Source organism: Triturus cristatus, chromosome 3_2 (genome assembly GCF_964204655.1).
Source record: "Triturus cristatus chromosome 3_2, aTriCri1.1, whole genome shotgun sequence".
Lineage (NCBI taxonomy): Eukaryota > Metazoa > Chordata > Amphibia > Caudata > Salamandridae > Triturus > Triturus cristatus.
This window is the reverse complement of record NC_140584.1, coordinates 1,029,229,656-1,029,241,694: the sequence shown is the minus strand read 5'-3', so window position 1 is coordinate 1,029,241,694 and position 12,039 is coordinate 1,029,229,656. Positions and strand designations below refer to the sequence as shown.

The 12,039-nt window shown below is 44.2% G+C and overlaps 1 protein-coding gene across 2 annotated transcripts in view; it reads left to right on the top strand.

Moving 5' to 3' along the window:
- The window catches only part of BCL7B (BAF chromatin remodeling complex subunit BCL7B), a 90,834-nt gene that overhangs the window by 1,066 nt on the left and 77,729 nt on the right, over positions 1 to 12,039 (top strand). The gene's annotated exons all lie outside the window — the stretch shown is intronic.

Here is a 12,039-nt window from a genome sequence, read left to right as displayed (position 1 = left end):
ATGCAAAAAATATGCATGCAGTGTAAAAATGTCTAACCATTTACATAGTACTTACCTAAGTTTATGGTTATAAAAAAATGTTTATCAATAAATGGCACACTGACGAATCCGTACTACAGTTGTTTTTTTTTTTTTAAAAAAAAGCATGAATTGATTTCATCTAGAGGGCAGGGATTTTGTTTCATGCAAATCCCTTTCATCTAAATTGTTGCTATGCGATGATTTGCGGGCGTTTAAAACAGTGGGCATGCTAACAAGCTGCATGCCCGGAACCATGTGGCCTACACTCGCGCCTATTCGGTTTTATGGATACCTTCCGACCCCTTCTGAAAGACACCCTGCAGCGATACTCCACCTTTCACTCCAGAGAGGCACACGCAGTTCTGTGTTCTACTGAAGACGAGCTGCTGTGCTGGCGCTTTTGAACGAGCGCAGCCCAGGCTTCAGCTCTATTTGAAAGGCGCTTTAAACCATTGCAGGCCGTGCAGAAAGAGCTGCCCAAAATGGAGCTCAGGACCGCAGCACCAACCACATAAAAACCGGGCCGTTATGCGTATCAGTACTCTCCTTTTCCAAGGAGAAAATATAAAAGTACCGGTACTTAGTACCGGTCAGTACCAGCCCATTTAAAGCACTGCGTAAACCCACACACTCAAGTGGTGGTATAAAGGCGTAGTCCACCATAGCAGTAATGTGCCAGAGACTCTTCATCCGCTGCTCTCATTCTCCAATAGAATTTTGCAAGAGTTCCTTGTCTTGACGGGATCTGATTTTTTTTTTTTTTACCCGAATTCCAATCTAATCCAGGCTTGCGGCGTGGAATTGTGAATAGATTTTTGAAGAGACTGGTTTGGGCGATATTTAGAATTATTGCGTCCTTTGTGTTTAGGAGTTCTGATCCATACGTGATTGATGTCAAGAATTTTGTTGCCATGACCTTTAATAAGTGAGTCGTCGAACAGTCACTAAGTTTTTTTTTTTTTTTTTTTTGTGCAAGATTTTAAATGCAAATAGTAGCTGTTTTGCTTTTACTTTCCGCAGTTCTAAATATTGCTTATAGTTGAGGTGGCGATCTAATGTTACTCTCAGATATTTGTATGTTCCCGCCTGATCCAGACGGTTACTGGTTTACTTATCCAAAGGTAACAGACAATTAGTCTGAGTTCCTGAGATCCTTGGTACACTCCAACCAATATGGTCCTCTTAACATCCAATGTATGTAACACTCTTTCATCCTGAGAAGAAGACTTAGTTAAACAAGAAAGAGGGAAGAAAAATTTCAGTCTCCCTACAATGCAGAGAAGGAACATTAGGAAGAAATATAAAACAAGCATTCTCTCTCCATGCTCTTTGAGTTGGAAACTGTGCTTAGAACTACACTGCTTGAAAGTTTCTGTGTGATCCAAATAGGTCCACGTAAGGTTCCCCAAATCTGTGGCTTGTCTCCGTGAGCACGATGGGGATTACGCAAAGCTTCTGATATTAGAAAGTTCCTGCTCAAGGAGTATGCTTGTACATTGCACTAACAGCCTAACTGTCACCCTCCCTCAAACGAGGATTCCACATGCACGTTGAGGCACTGAATGTTAAAGAAAGAAAATGCCCACTTTCGAAAAGTGTTATCCTTTAAACACGCTATTTAAAAACCAGTTTCACTGTGTTTTTAAATTGTGAGTTCAGGGACTCCAAATCTTCATCTCTTCCCAATTGGAAGTTACACTTGTAAGAGGTTAGAAGGCAGCTCCAATGATAACCTATGGAAGAGTTGTCCTTGCAATAGTGAAAAACAAAATTGGAAGCGTTTCGCTTTTGGGACATGTAAAACACACCGATCCATGTTCTTTTAAATACAGTGCACCCGGCACATGGGACTACCTTGGGCCTACCTTAGGGGAGCCTTACATGTAGTAAAAAGGAAGGTTTGGGCCTGGAAAGTGGTTGCAGGATTACATGGTAGGTCGAATCTGCCCACATAGACACTGCAGTGGCAGGTCTGAGACATGGTTGCAGGGCTATTCATGTGGCTGGGACAGTCAGTGCTGCAGTCCCAGTAGTAGCATTTGATTTACAGGCCCCTGGTGCACCTTACTAGGGGCATACTAGTAAATCGAATATGCCAATCGCGGATAAACCAATCACCATTACAATTTAGACAGAGAGCATATGCACTTCATCACTGGTTAGCAATGGTAAAGTACCCAGAGTCCTAAAACAAAAAAAAGTCAGAAAAAATAGGAGGAAAAAGGCAACAAATTGGGGATAACCCTTCAAAAAGGGCTTGGTCCAACACCTAGGTTAAGCCAATAAGATTGCTAACATATGTTGTAAAAACATAGTGAGGACTGTTCCTAAGAGGGAATCCCCTGGACAATGATGATGTCTTTAGCAGCCACCATAGAAGTTGAAGGGTAATCTGTTTTTTTTTCGGGAAGTTTATTCTTGTATTCCATTGATGAAGATCTTCAGTACTTTAGAAGGTGGATTGCGAGAGGTCTGAGGATTCGTCTTGCTCATGGAACTAAAAACATATGGCAGGCTATGTGACCATGTATCCTCATCCAGTGCCTTGCTGTTGCTTCCTTCTGTTGCTCTGTCCTATGGGAAGAACACCACACTTGTTTGTCTTGAAACGAGCTTCTGTAAAGAAAATTCTGAGATGGATTTAGTTGATACGTTGCATAGTTCAAAATCAGGCCATGGCTTCTAAACCAATCCGCTATTATTTTCTCTTCCTTCAAAGATTCATATTCTGCTTTTGCTATCAGAATTCAGTCCTCCAAGTAAGGGAGGACTGGAAGACCTTGATGATGAAGGGAGTCAACCAACTGGGCCATCATTTTTGTGAAGACTCTTGAGACAGACGTGATGCCAAATAGAAACGAATGGAACTGATAATGGAACCTGAAAATGCACAACCTTAGTAATTTTGATATTCCTTGGGCCTCTTACTAGACAGAATCCTGTTATCTCTGGGACTAGGACAATTCTGGAGTAGGTGCCTCTACCCTGTTCCTTTCTTGACACCACCTTTTTTGGTCTCTTGTCTATAAGAGCTTGAATAGATGTCTTCAATGTATCCCTTTTCTCCTTATTGATTAAATCTGGCATACACAAATGGGCCCCAGTCACTTGTGGAAAAGAGAGAAACTGTATTAGATAACCCTTCTTCACTATCTTCAGGGCCCAGGAATCGCAAATAGTCACTGTTCTCCTAGGAAATGTGCTAGCACAAGTGTATAAATTACATTGTAGATGTAGTATTTGTGTGAAGTGATGAATAAACGTTTTGAACATGGTGTGTTGAAAATGATGAAAGGGAGTATGCCCCCCCCGTGCCCCTACACAAGGAAGAAATTCCCTGTGTAAGGAATAATTAAAATTAAAAAAAAAACAAAGACGGCCACAGCTCAAAAAACCTTACATCTATCAATAGAGCACTCACATCCGTAGCCGGGGGTTTATGGTACCATAGGCGCTTAGAATTGAAATATTCCTATCTCCCTTGCATGCATGTACAAGGGCCTGGGTTATCAGTCACTCTTTCGTGGCCAGGGCAGCTAGATGGGCAAGTTCGAACAATTGGAACCACAGCCTGAGAGCCAAAGTCACATGGATTTCGCACCCCCGGCATGACATGGGTGATGCTGGAACCCTTATTGTAGTATGTAAAAAGTTATGGATGGAATGCTTTAATTAATCTCAGCCGCTAGTAATAATTCAGGGCTGCATCTCAAGCCATTGTTATTTTGCACACCATGGCACCTCAGTTTGGACCAATCATATGCAATTCTGGTCCAAGACTGATAGGCCTATAACTGGATCCAAACTGAGGTGGTATGTGGTGCCAAAAAATGTTGAATTTGGATGCGGCTCGAGTAATAACCAGTAGCAGAGATCAATTTAAGCCTTCTATCAATCATTTTTTGTGTGCTTTAGTGTGTAACCCTAAGTGGGACAGATATGCTCAGACATGGGTCCAGTGCACACTGTGTAACTGGAACCAAGCTATTGCTGGCTTGTGGGCCCATAACTAGGGCAAAACCAGTCCTAGGTTGATTGTGTTCCAGTTCAGGGAGAACTTGGTTTGGCAGTTCGGACTGGATTGTTCCCATTCTTCTTTAGAAACCCTTTTTAGGTCAAGGCCTACCAAACAATACAGCTGTTTGGTTCGCTGAAGACATCTTGGGGACATCATTTGTGTACTGTATAGTTTTATTAGTAAAACTGTATGTCTGTGCAAATGTAATGGTAATTTCAATTGAAAATATGTTGTCTGTAACGGCATTGTGCTACCACACCATGCATACCCTACTCCACTTTACTATGCACCACTCCACATCACTGCATTCTACTCTGCACCACTCCGCTTTACACCACTCCACACCATTGCACTCTGTGCCACTGCACTCTACTCTGCACCATTCCACTCTCTGCCACTTAACTCTACTCCTCTTTACCCTGTACCACTTTTCTCTGAGCTAATGCTCTCTACGCCAGTCTGCTTTATACTACTGCACTCTTCGCTACTGCACTCTACACCACTCCAGTCTGGGCCACTCTGTGCCATTAGACTCTACACCATTGAACTCTACCGTTCACCACTTGACTGTATGACACTTCCCTCTACTTTGAAACAATCTACTCTACACCACTGCACTCTACTCCATTCTACACAATGCCACTGCACTCTATGCCACTGTACTCTAAACCACTGCACTCAAAGCCAGTGCACTCTACTATGCAACACTGCAATCTACCCAACTGCATTCTACAACGTTGCATTGTACGCCCCTTAATTCTTTGCCGCTGCACTCTACGCCACTATACTCGGCGACACTCTACACCAATGCACTCCACACCTGTCCACTCCACGCCACTCCACTGCACACCACTCTAAGCAACTCCATTATATGCTACTCCAATACACGACACTCTATGCCACTCATCTCTATGACACTCTAATCCACTGTTCACCATTCCACTCTATAACACTCCATGCCACTCTCCTCTACACCACAGATTCTTAGCCATACTGAGCAGCAGCCACACTGGTGTACAACATGTCTAAAATACATTGGCAAAGCCAGTAACTCTTGCATAGGATAGACCTCTCCTGCATGCACTTCCTTGCATCTCCTTCACTTTATTATCCCCCAGACGTTTAACACACACTCGACTTTAAGTACTACATTTTCTTTTACTTTATCTCATTAATATTGTTAAAGCGGTGTACTTTCACACACTTTTGGGTAGAACCAGTTATAATTGACACGTGTGGCCATGGCTTTGTCTAATCTGCAGACAGGCGAAGGTTTGTATGAACATGTTTTCTAAACACTTGAATGACTGTAGGAAAGTGGATTTCTGGTGCAGTAAACCCTCACTTTTTGCTTGATGTCTGATGCACTTTGACTGAGTGTGTGCTGGGATCCTGCTAACCAGGTCCCAGCACCTGTGTTCTTTCCCTAAACTATACAATTGTTTCCATAATTGGCGCACCTCTGGTCCATATATAAGTAAGACTCTTGTAAAAGGTACCACTGGTACCAAGGGCCTTATGGACAGAGAAGGCCGCTGAGGGCTGCAGAATAAATTGTGCTACCCTCAGAGACCCCTCACCTAACACTCACACTGCCATTGCAGACTGTGTGTTTTTGTGAAGGCAAAACTAAAAAGTCGAAATGGCACACATCCCTGTGTGCACCATGCCTAGCCACCACTGCCTGTGGCATAGGTAAGTCACTCTTCTAGCAGGCCTCACAGCCCTAAGGTAGGGTGCACTAGGCCACAGGGCAGTATGACCCTAGTCTGTGCCCGTTCAGATGTAAGTGCGGTGAAGCCATATTGAGTATATGGGCTGGGAGTTTGCCATTACAAATTCCACAGCTTCATGGTGGATATTTACTGAATGCTAAGGAGTCTGGTATCTCACTCGTCAGCATAATAAACCCACACTGATGCTATTGTTGCAATTATTATAAAATGCAGTCAGAGGGCATCTTAGAGATTTCCCCCTGAAAAACAACCAACTCTTAGGGCATTGGCCAGCCACCACCAGACAGGTTTCTGACCCCATGGGGTGAGAGCCTTTGTGCTCTCGGAGGTCAGAAACAAAGCCTGCTCTGGGTGGTAGTGCTTCACACCTCCCCCTGGCAGGAACAGTACCACATGGCGGTGAGCCTCAAAGGCTCTCACCTTGTGATGTGCTGATTTTGGCAGCTTCAACTAGTGGAGATGCCCGCCCCTGTCCAAGCCTCTCTTTCGGAGGCAGGAGAGGCGGCAAAATTAGTAAGCAGAGTAGGAGGGTCCACTTCAGCCTGGCACACCCCTAGGGTCGCCAGGAGCAGAGGTGAACCTCTCTCTTAGGAATTATCCATTTTGAAATGGAGAATTAGGCCCAATAGTAATAAGGCTGTGCCCCTCTCCCTAAAGGGAGGGGGCACCTGAAGGGTGTAGTCACCCTAAGGGACAGTAGCTATTGGCTACTGCCCTCCAACCCCAGTAACACCCTTACATTTAGTATTTAAGGGCTTCCCTGAACCCTGTTCCTCAGATTCGACATCCTAAAAAGAACGACCGAAGAGCGTGCAGCAGTGGAGAAGAAGACGACTTACTTGGCCCTATCCCTACCAGCCTGTGTCCTCTGACTGCCAGAAACCGGCGTGGCCCGCAGCCAGCAACCTCAAGCACACCGGAGGACCTGTGCTGTCTTCAACAAAGACACCTGTCTTCTGTGGACACCGGATTTGTCCAGCAAAGAAATCACCACCAGTCTCTGGATCCAGGTGGATCAGCGACACTGCACCACTCTGCACCAGACGCCCGGGCTCGAGTGACTCGCCTATCCTCTGAAGTCTCCTCAGCGATCCTGCCCTTGTCTGCATCGATGGCTGACCTCTCCAGGAACTCCCCCCCCCGTATGCCTGCAGCCTCTGTTTGAAGGGTTCCCGCGACCGGATCCAGCTAAGGAAACCTGACCCCAGAAGGCACCTCTGCATCTTCCGCCCCCAACTTTGGGGAGCTCAGCTGACAGTACCCAGGCTATCCAACTTGCCTGCCCAGCCATTGGTCACCTTCGTCCAGCCTCCTAGTTCAAGCCGGCAGCCTCTTTCCAAAAACGACGACCTTTATTGAGAAGCATTGGGAGCACAACGCTGACTTGTACCCTGCACCCGGCCACCCCTGTGCCGCTGGTGGTGTAGCTTTGGTGCTGCTTTGTGCCCTCCGCCCTCTCCTTGAGCTCACTACAACCCCCAGGGCATTTGCCCTAAGACCGTGGTACCTAACTGCAAAATGTGCCTCTTTGAGGTTACCCATTGGATAACACTGGGCCCAGTTACCCCTGCACCAGGCCCACCCATGCCGCTAGTTTTGCAGTACCTACCTGGTCTAGGACCTTACCTTGTGTTGTCTCAAACCCCCAAAGCCTGGGGAAGTAAGTAGAGTACTTACCTGCAAACCGTATAACATTGTTTTCCTCCACAGGATTGCATTGAAAGTCCTATCCATCGCATTGAACTGTCTTACCTTATCCCCCCCCCCAAAAAAAAGAAGTAAAACTGTACTTGACATTGACAGAAAACATTTTTAATGCTATACAGTGTATAAATGCATTTACAAAACGTTATTGCATTCTTGAAAAATATTGCTACTTCTACCAAACTGTAAAACTTACCTGCACCTAGTGATTCTTGGTTCTAGAATAAATAACAAAGTAACAACTTTTTATACAAACAATTGTTCTGGATTCAGTATTTGAGTGTGTGCTTCCATTTCTTGCCTGAGTGTGTACAATCAATGCTTAAAACAACCATCTGATAAGCCTAACTGATCAGCCCAGCTACAACTAACTCGATAGTAAGGTATTATCTACTTTATCCTCTGCTGTACCTCTGGGGATCCACTGGACTAAACCTTACTTTGGTATATTATATACCGAGCCAGCTTCCTACATGACCCACTGACCAGCAGTATGAGAAACTTACACTGCGAGAAATTTGCACTTCCTTCACCCAGAAGCCCAGATTTCTCAGTAGTGACCCGTTATAAACTCACACCAACAATGTGAACTTAAAGAGACACCTAGAGAGGACTCAACTCAGAGTGCGCCTTATTCAAGAGTAATATGATGCACAAAAAAACCTACGAAAACCAAATCCTGGAAAAAGCAAATACAACTAGGGAATGTAAGAGTAAATAAAGAATGGTAAACCGGAGCTACATCGCTGACATAGATTACTTCTTGTTCAGAAATTAATCAGGGGTTTTGCATGTGAATTTAAGGGCATAAATATGGGACCATAAAGGAACCTGTTTCAGTGTCAGTATGTAATTGCTGCCTGTTCTGAGTTTTGGAGGGACCCGCCCCACTTAAAGCCCTGGAAATATATAATAAGAACTAATTAACTTGTCATACGAAATCACTGACCATGCAGGGAGGGTATACTATACAGTATAAAAGTGGGATAAATAATCTTCGCCTCCGTGCCTTTTATAGAATGTAAACTTCCCTTCACATTAGCTAGGAAATTTTACATTTTATGTCAGGAATAGATTCTTCAGTTATGCTCTTTCAAAGCTTCCCACCAATGCTGCAAAATCTGAGACCATTTTAAAGTAACTTTTTAAATGTATAATCTGAAGACTGGCCTGCCACCTTTTAAATATCTTCTAGTTTTGTTCCTAAGGGAACATTTTTTTAAAGGTATCATGCCTCTGATCAAGTGCGCTACAGAATAGGACAAATCAATGGCTGCTTCTTGCATAATGTATCTAACCCATTGTGCCAAATGGAGGAAATGGCGTTGAATGGTTTCTTTAACAGTAACAACAACTGACTAACCCTCCTAGATCTCAAAGCCTGTGAAACATTGTCATATTACTGCAGGCATCTAATCACGCCCAACTTAGGGTTGTCTTGGAATGCTGGGTTGAAACAATTTGAGTGATGGGTTTAGTCCATCTGGCAATTGTGAACATTACCCCATCTGGAGTAAATGAACGCCCAATCACACCCAACAATGGATGTTGTAAATTCTCTTGCATGAAATGAGGCATAGTAACATTGTCAGCTTTGCAAACAATTTCTTCCCCGAAAGGCTATAATTATACAGATAGTTACGAAAAAACCTTGTTGACATCACAAAGTTTTGAGTATCAGGCCTCAGAGGATTGACAAGCCTAATTCCTTTCATTAACTTGAGACCAAAGGATGACTTACCACTGGTTTGTATGCTAGGTCTGCATGCTCTGCTGAAATAACAGATCAGAAGGAATTCACTGTCTGATAATCTTTTCCTGACTCATCTAATTCAGAGAGTAAATTCAGGACACAAACAATATCAGCCCCCAGGGCATAAAGGTCTCCTGCCAGACACCAAACCAGTGCTTAATTTGTATAAAAAGAAGTGCCAGGGCTCTCCTCCAGAGACCACTCCAGCTTGCACCACCCATTGCCCCACCACTGACAGTGCTAACACAACTACTAACCATCACACTCCTACAAGATTGGCAGTGCAAACTATTCCAGGCCCCCAAAGCAATGATAGCTTGAACAGCAGGTATTAGTAATTTTAAATGTTTATTTAATGAATACATATGTGGCAGTGTATCATAATTACCGGTGTTGGCAATTAAGTGCCGGTGCCGAGCACCAGACACCACCGGCTCAAAATAAGCACTGCACCAAACACACCAGATGTTTCAGTTTGATCTGTAACAAGGACTGCTCAATAAAAGAAGCAACCCCTTGCAAAATTCCCATCAAAACTCCTCTTTCCCCGAAATTCCCCACTACATGAGCTATAAAATGTTGAAAGGTTGCCTTGAATAGCGGGTTTGGACTGTCCTCTCAGATCTAGAAGTTGTTCCTAGAAAAGGGGAAATAGGACTTCACATTTGCAGGACATCTCCAGAAGGAAAAGGTTCCACACTCATGACCTCCAAACTGGAGTGGTAATTGTTCAATCTGGTTAATGTTTCCTAGTTTCTGCTGTAACTCAAGCGATCATCATGAATGTGGAAAGGCATATTTCAAACCCTTGCTCCAGTTCTGAAGGAAGACATCCACTTGTGTCCTCTCTGGTTTTGGGCTCCAACTGAAAACCAGTCAGACCTGGGTGTTCAGCCTGAATGAACAAATCCATCAGTGGTAGGCCATATCTGCATGTGAGTTACCTAAAGATTTGAGTTTGTAGTTGCCAGTCGGTGGAGGCTTCAAGAACCTTGAGTTCCAGTCCGCCACTGAGTTGTCTTGATCTGGTAGGTGGACTGCCTTGACGAATATCCCTTTCTCTAGGCAAAATTCCAGAAGCCTTTATACCCGCGAGTCTCTTGGATTTTGTTCATTCTCAGAAGGACACAATATCTTACTCTGTTTCCCAGGAAACAGCAGCGAGTAACCCTCCAAGAACTTTCAGGCAGTTGTTGTGGAGGCCTAACTCATCTTATGACCATTAATCCCCTGTGGACACATATCTGTATTGTGTCACCCAGCCCCACCTGCTGGTGTCTGATTCTACAATGATTTTGGGAGTCTGACCGAAGCTCTTCTGGCAGGTCAATATTTGCATATTGTCCAGCCACCAGGATATTTCATACCTGGCCTCCTCGACAGCAGAATCTCCATGAGTACAACAAACATTTCTGAAGGACTCTTAACTTCAGGTGCTGTAGGGTCGATAATGAAGTGGGCAAAGGCAGATGGAATGGTAAGAATAATCCAAAAGATCTACTACTATGGCCAGCAATCTCGGGGAGAGCATGTTGCCCATTAAGACTTGTCTGAGATCCTTCTTTATGCCTTCTGCACGTTTTATCAAAAACCATTAAAAAGAAAAACATTCTCTTCTTGAGAATCAGATCCACCTTCTCCCGGTTTATCAAAAATCCCAAATCCTCCAGCAGCCAAAGTGCTCACTGTACTTGGAACAAAATGGTGTGCCTGTTTCACGCTGAGCACTACTCTATTCAATCTTTACATGCGACCCCTGGCAGAAGTCATCGAGTGACATGATGATACTATTGTATCTTACACCATTGACACGCAGCTCGTTGTCACCCTCTAGCAGGATGAGGAATGTGCTGCAGAGCAATTCAGATCTTGCCTGTTGGAACTGGCAGAATGGATGGATAGGAGCTACCTTAAACTCAATGTCAATAAAACGGAGGTCCTTATTGGGAACATTTCCTCTGTTTGGTCCTCTGCTTGGTAGCCGGATCCTTTGGGTCCTGTTCCCGCCCCAAGGCTAAAGTTAAAAACTTGGGGATCTGATTTGATTCTAGCTTGATATTTGATTGCTAGACTGCTTTTGTAGCGGGGAAATATTTCAACACACTTCAAATTCTAAGGAAGCTCATTTACCTCCTCCCTATAGCCGACAGGAAAACTATTATGCAGGCCCTGGTAATATCCCAATTGGTTTATTGCAATGTATTATCTATTGTCTCTCTAGGCAGACTGCAAAAGCTGCATAGAGTCCAAAACGCCTCAGCACGGCTATTATTAAATCTTCCCATATGTGCCCCTACAGCCCTGGCCTTGGGCAAGTTTCACTGGATCCCTTTGAGCAAAAGAATTGCCATTAAAGCTTTGTGCCTCTGGCACAAAATGTTTAATGGCAACAGCCCTCACTACCTGTCCTTGCTGATGAAACCATACCATCCTTGCCGAAGTCTCAGGTCAAACAGTGCCAGGCTGGTGGAGGTCCCTGTGGTGAGAAGAACCCAGATGGGTGGCTGCTCCATTGGGTTTTGAGCCTCAAGATGATGGAACATATTACCAGTTCATCTCAGGTCTGAGTTTTCAGAAGCAACTTTTTGGAAAATGTGAGGTTTAGACTATATTTCAAGTCGCTCCTTTCTTATCGGGTATGTATGTCAGAGCCGATACAAGACATTCTCCTGCACTGGGACGCTCCAGTTGGAGCAACCAAGCGCTCTACAAATCTTATTATTATTATTCTGGGCTATATAGATCATGTCATCCACATATACAATTGATCTGAGTCTGTGGGCCCTTGCTAGGCAACTGTTGGTTTG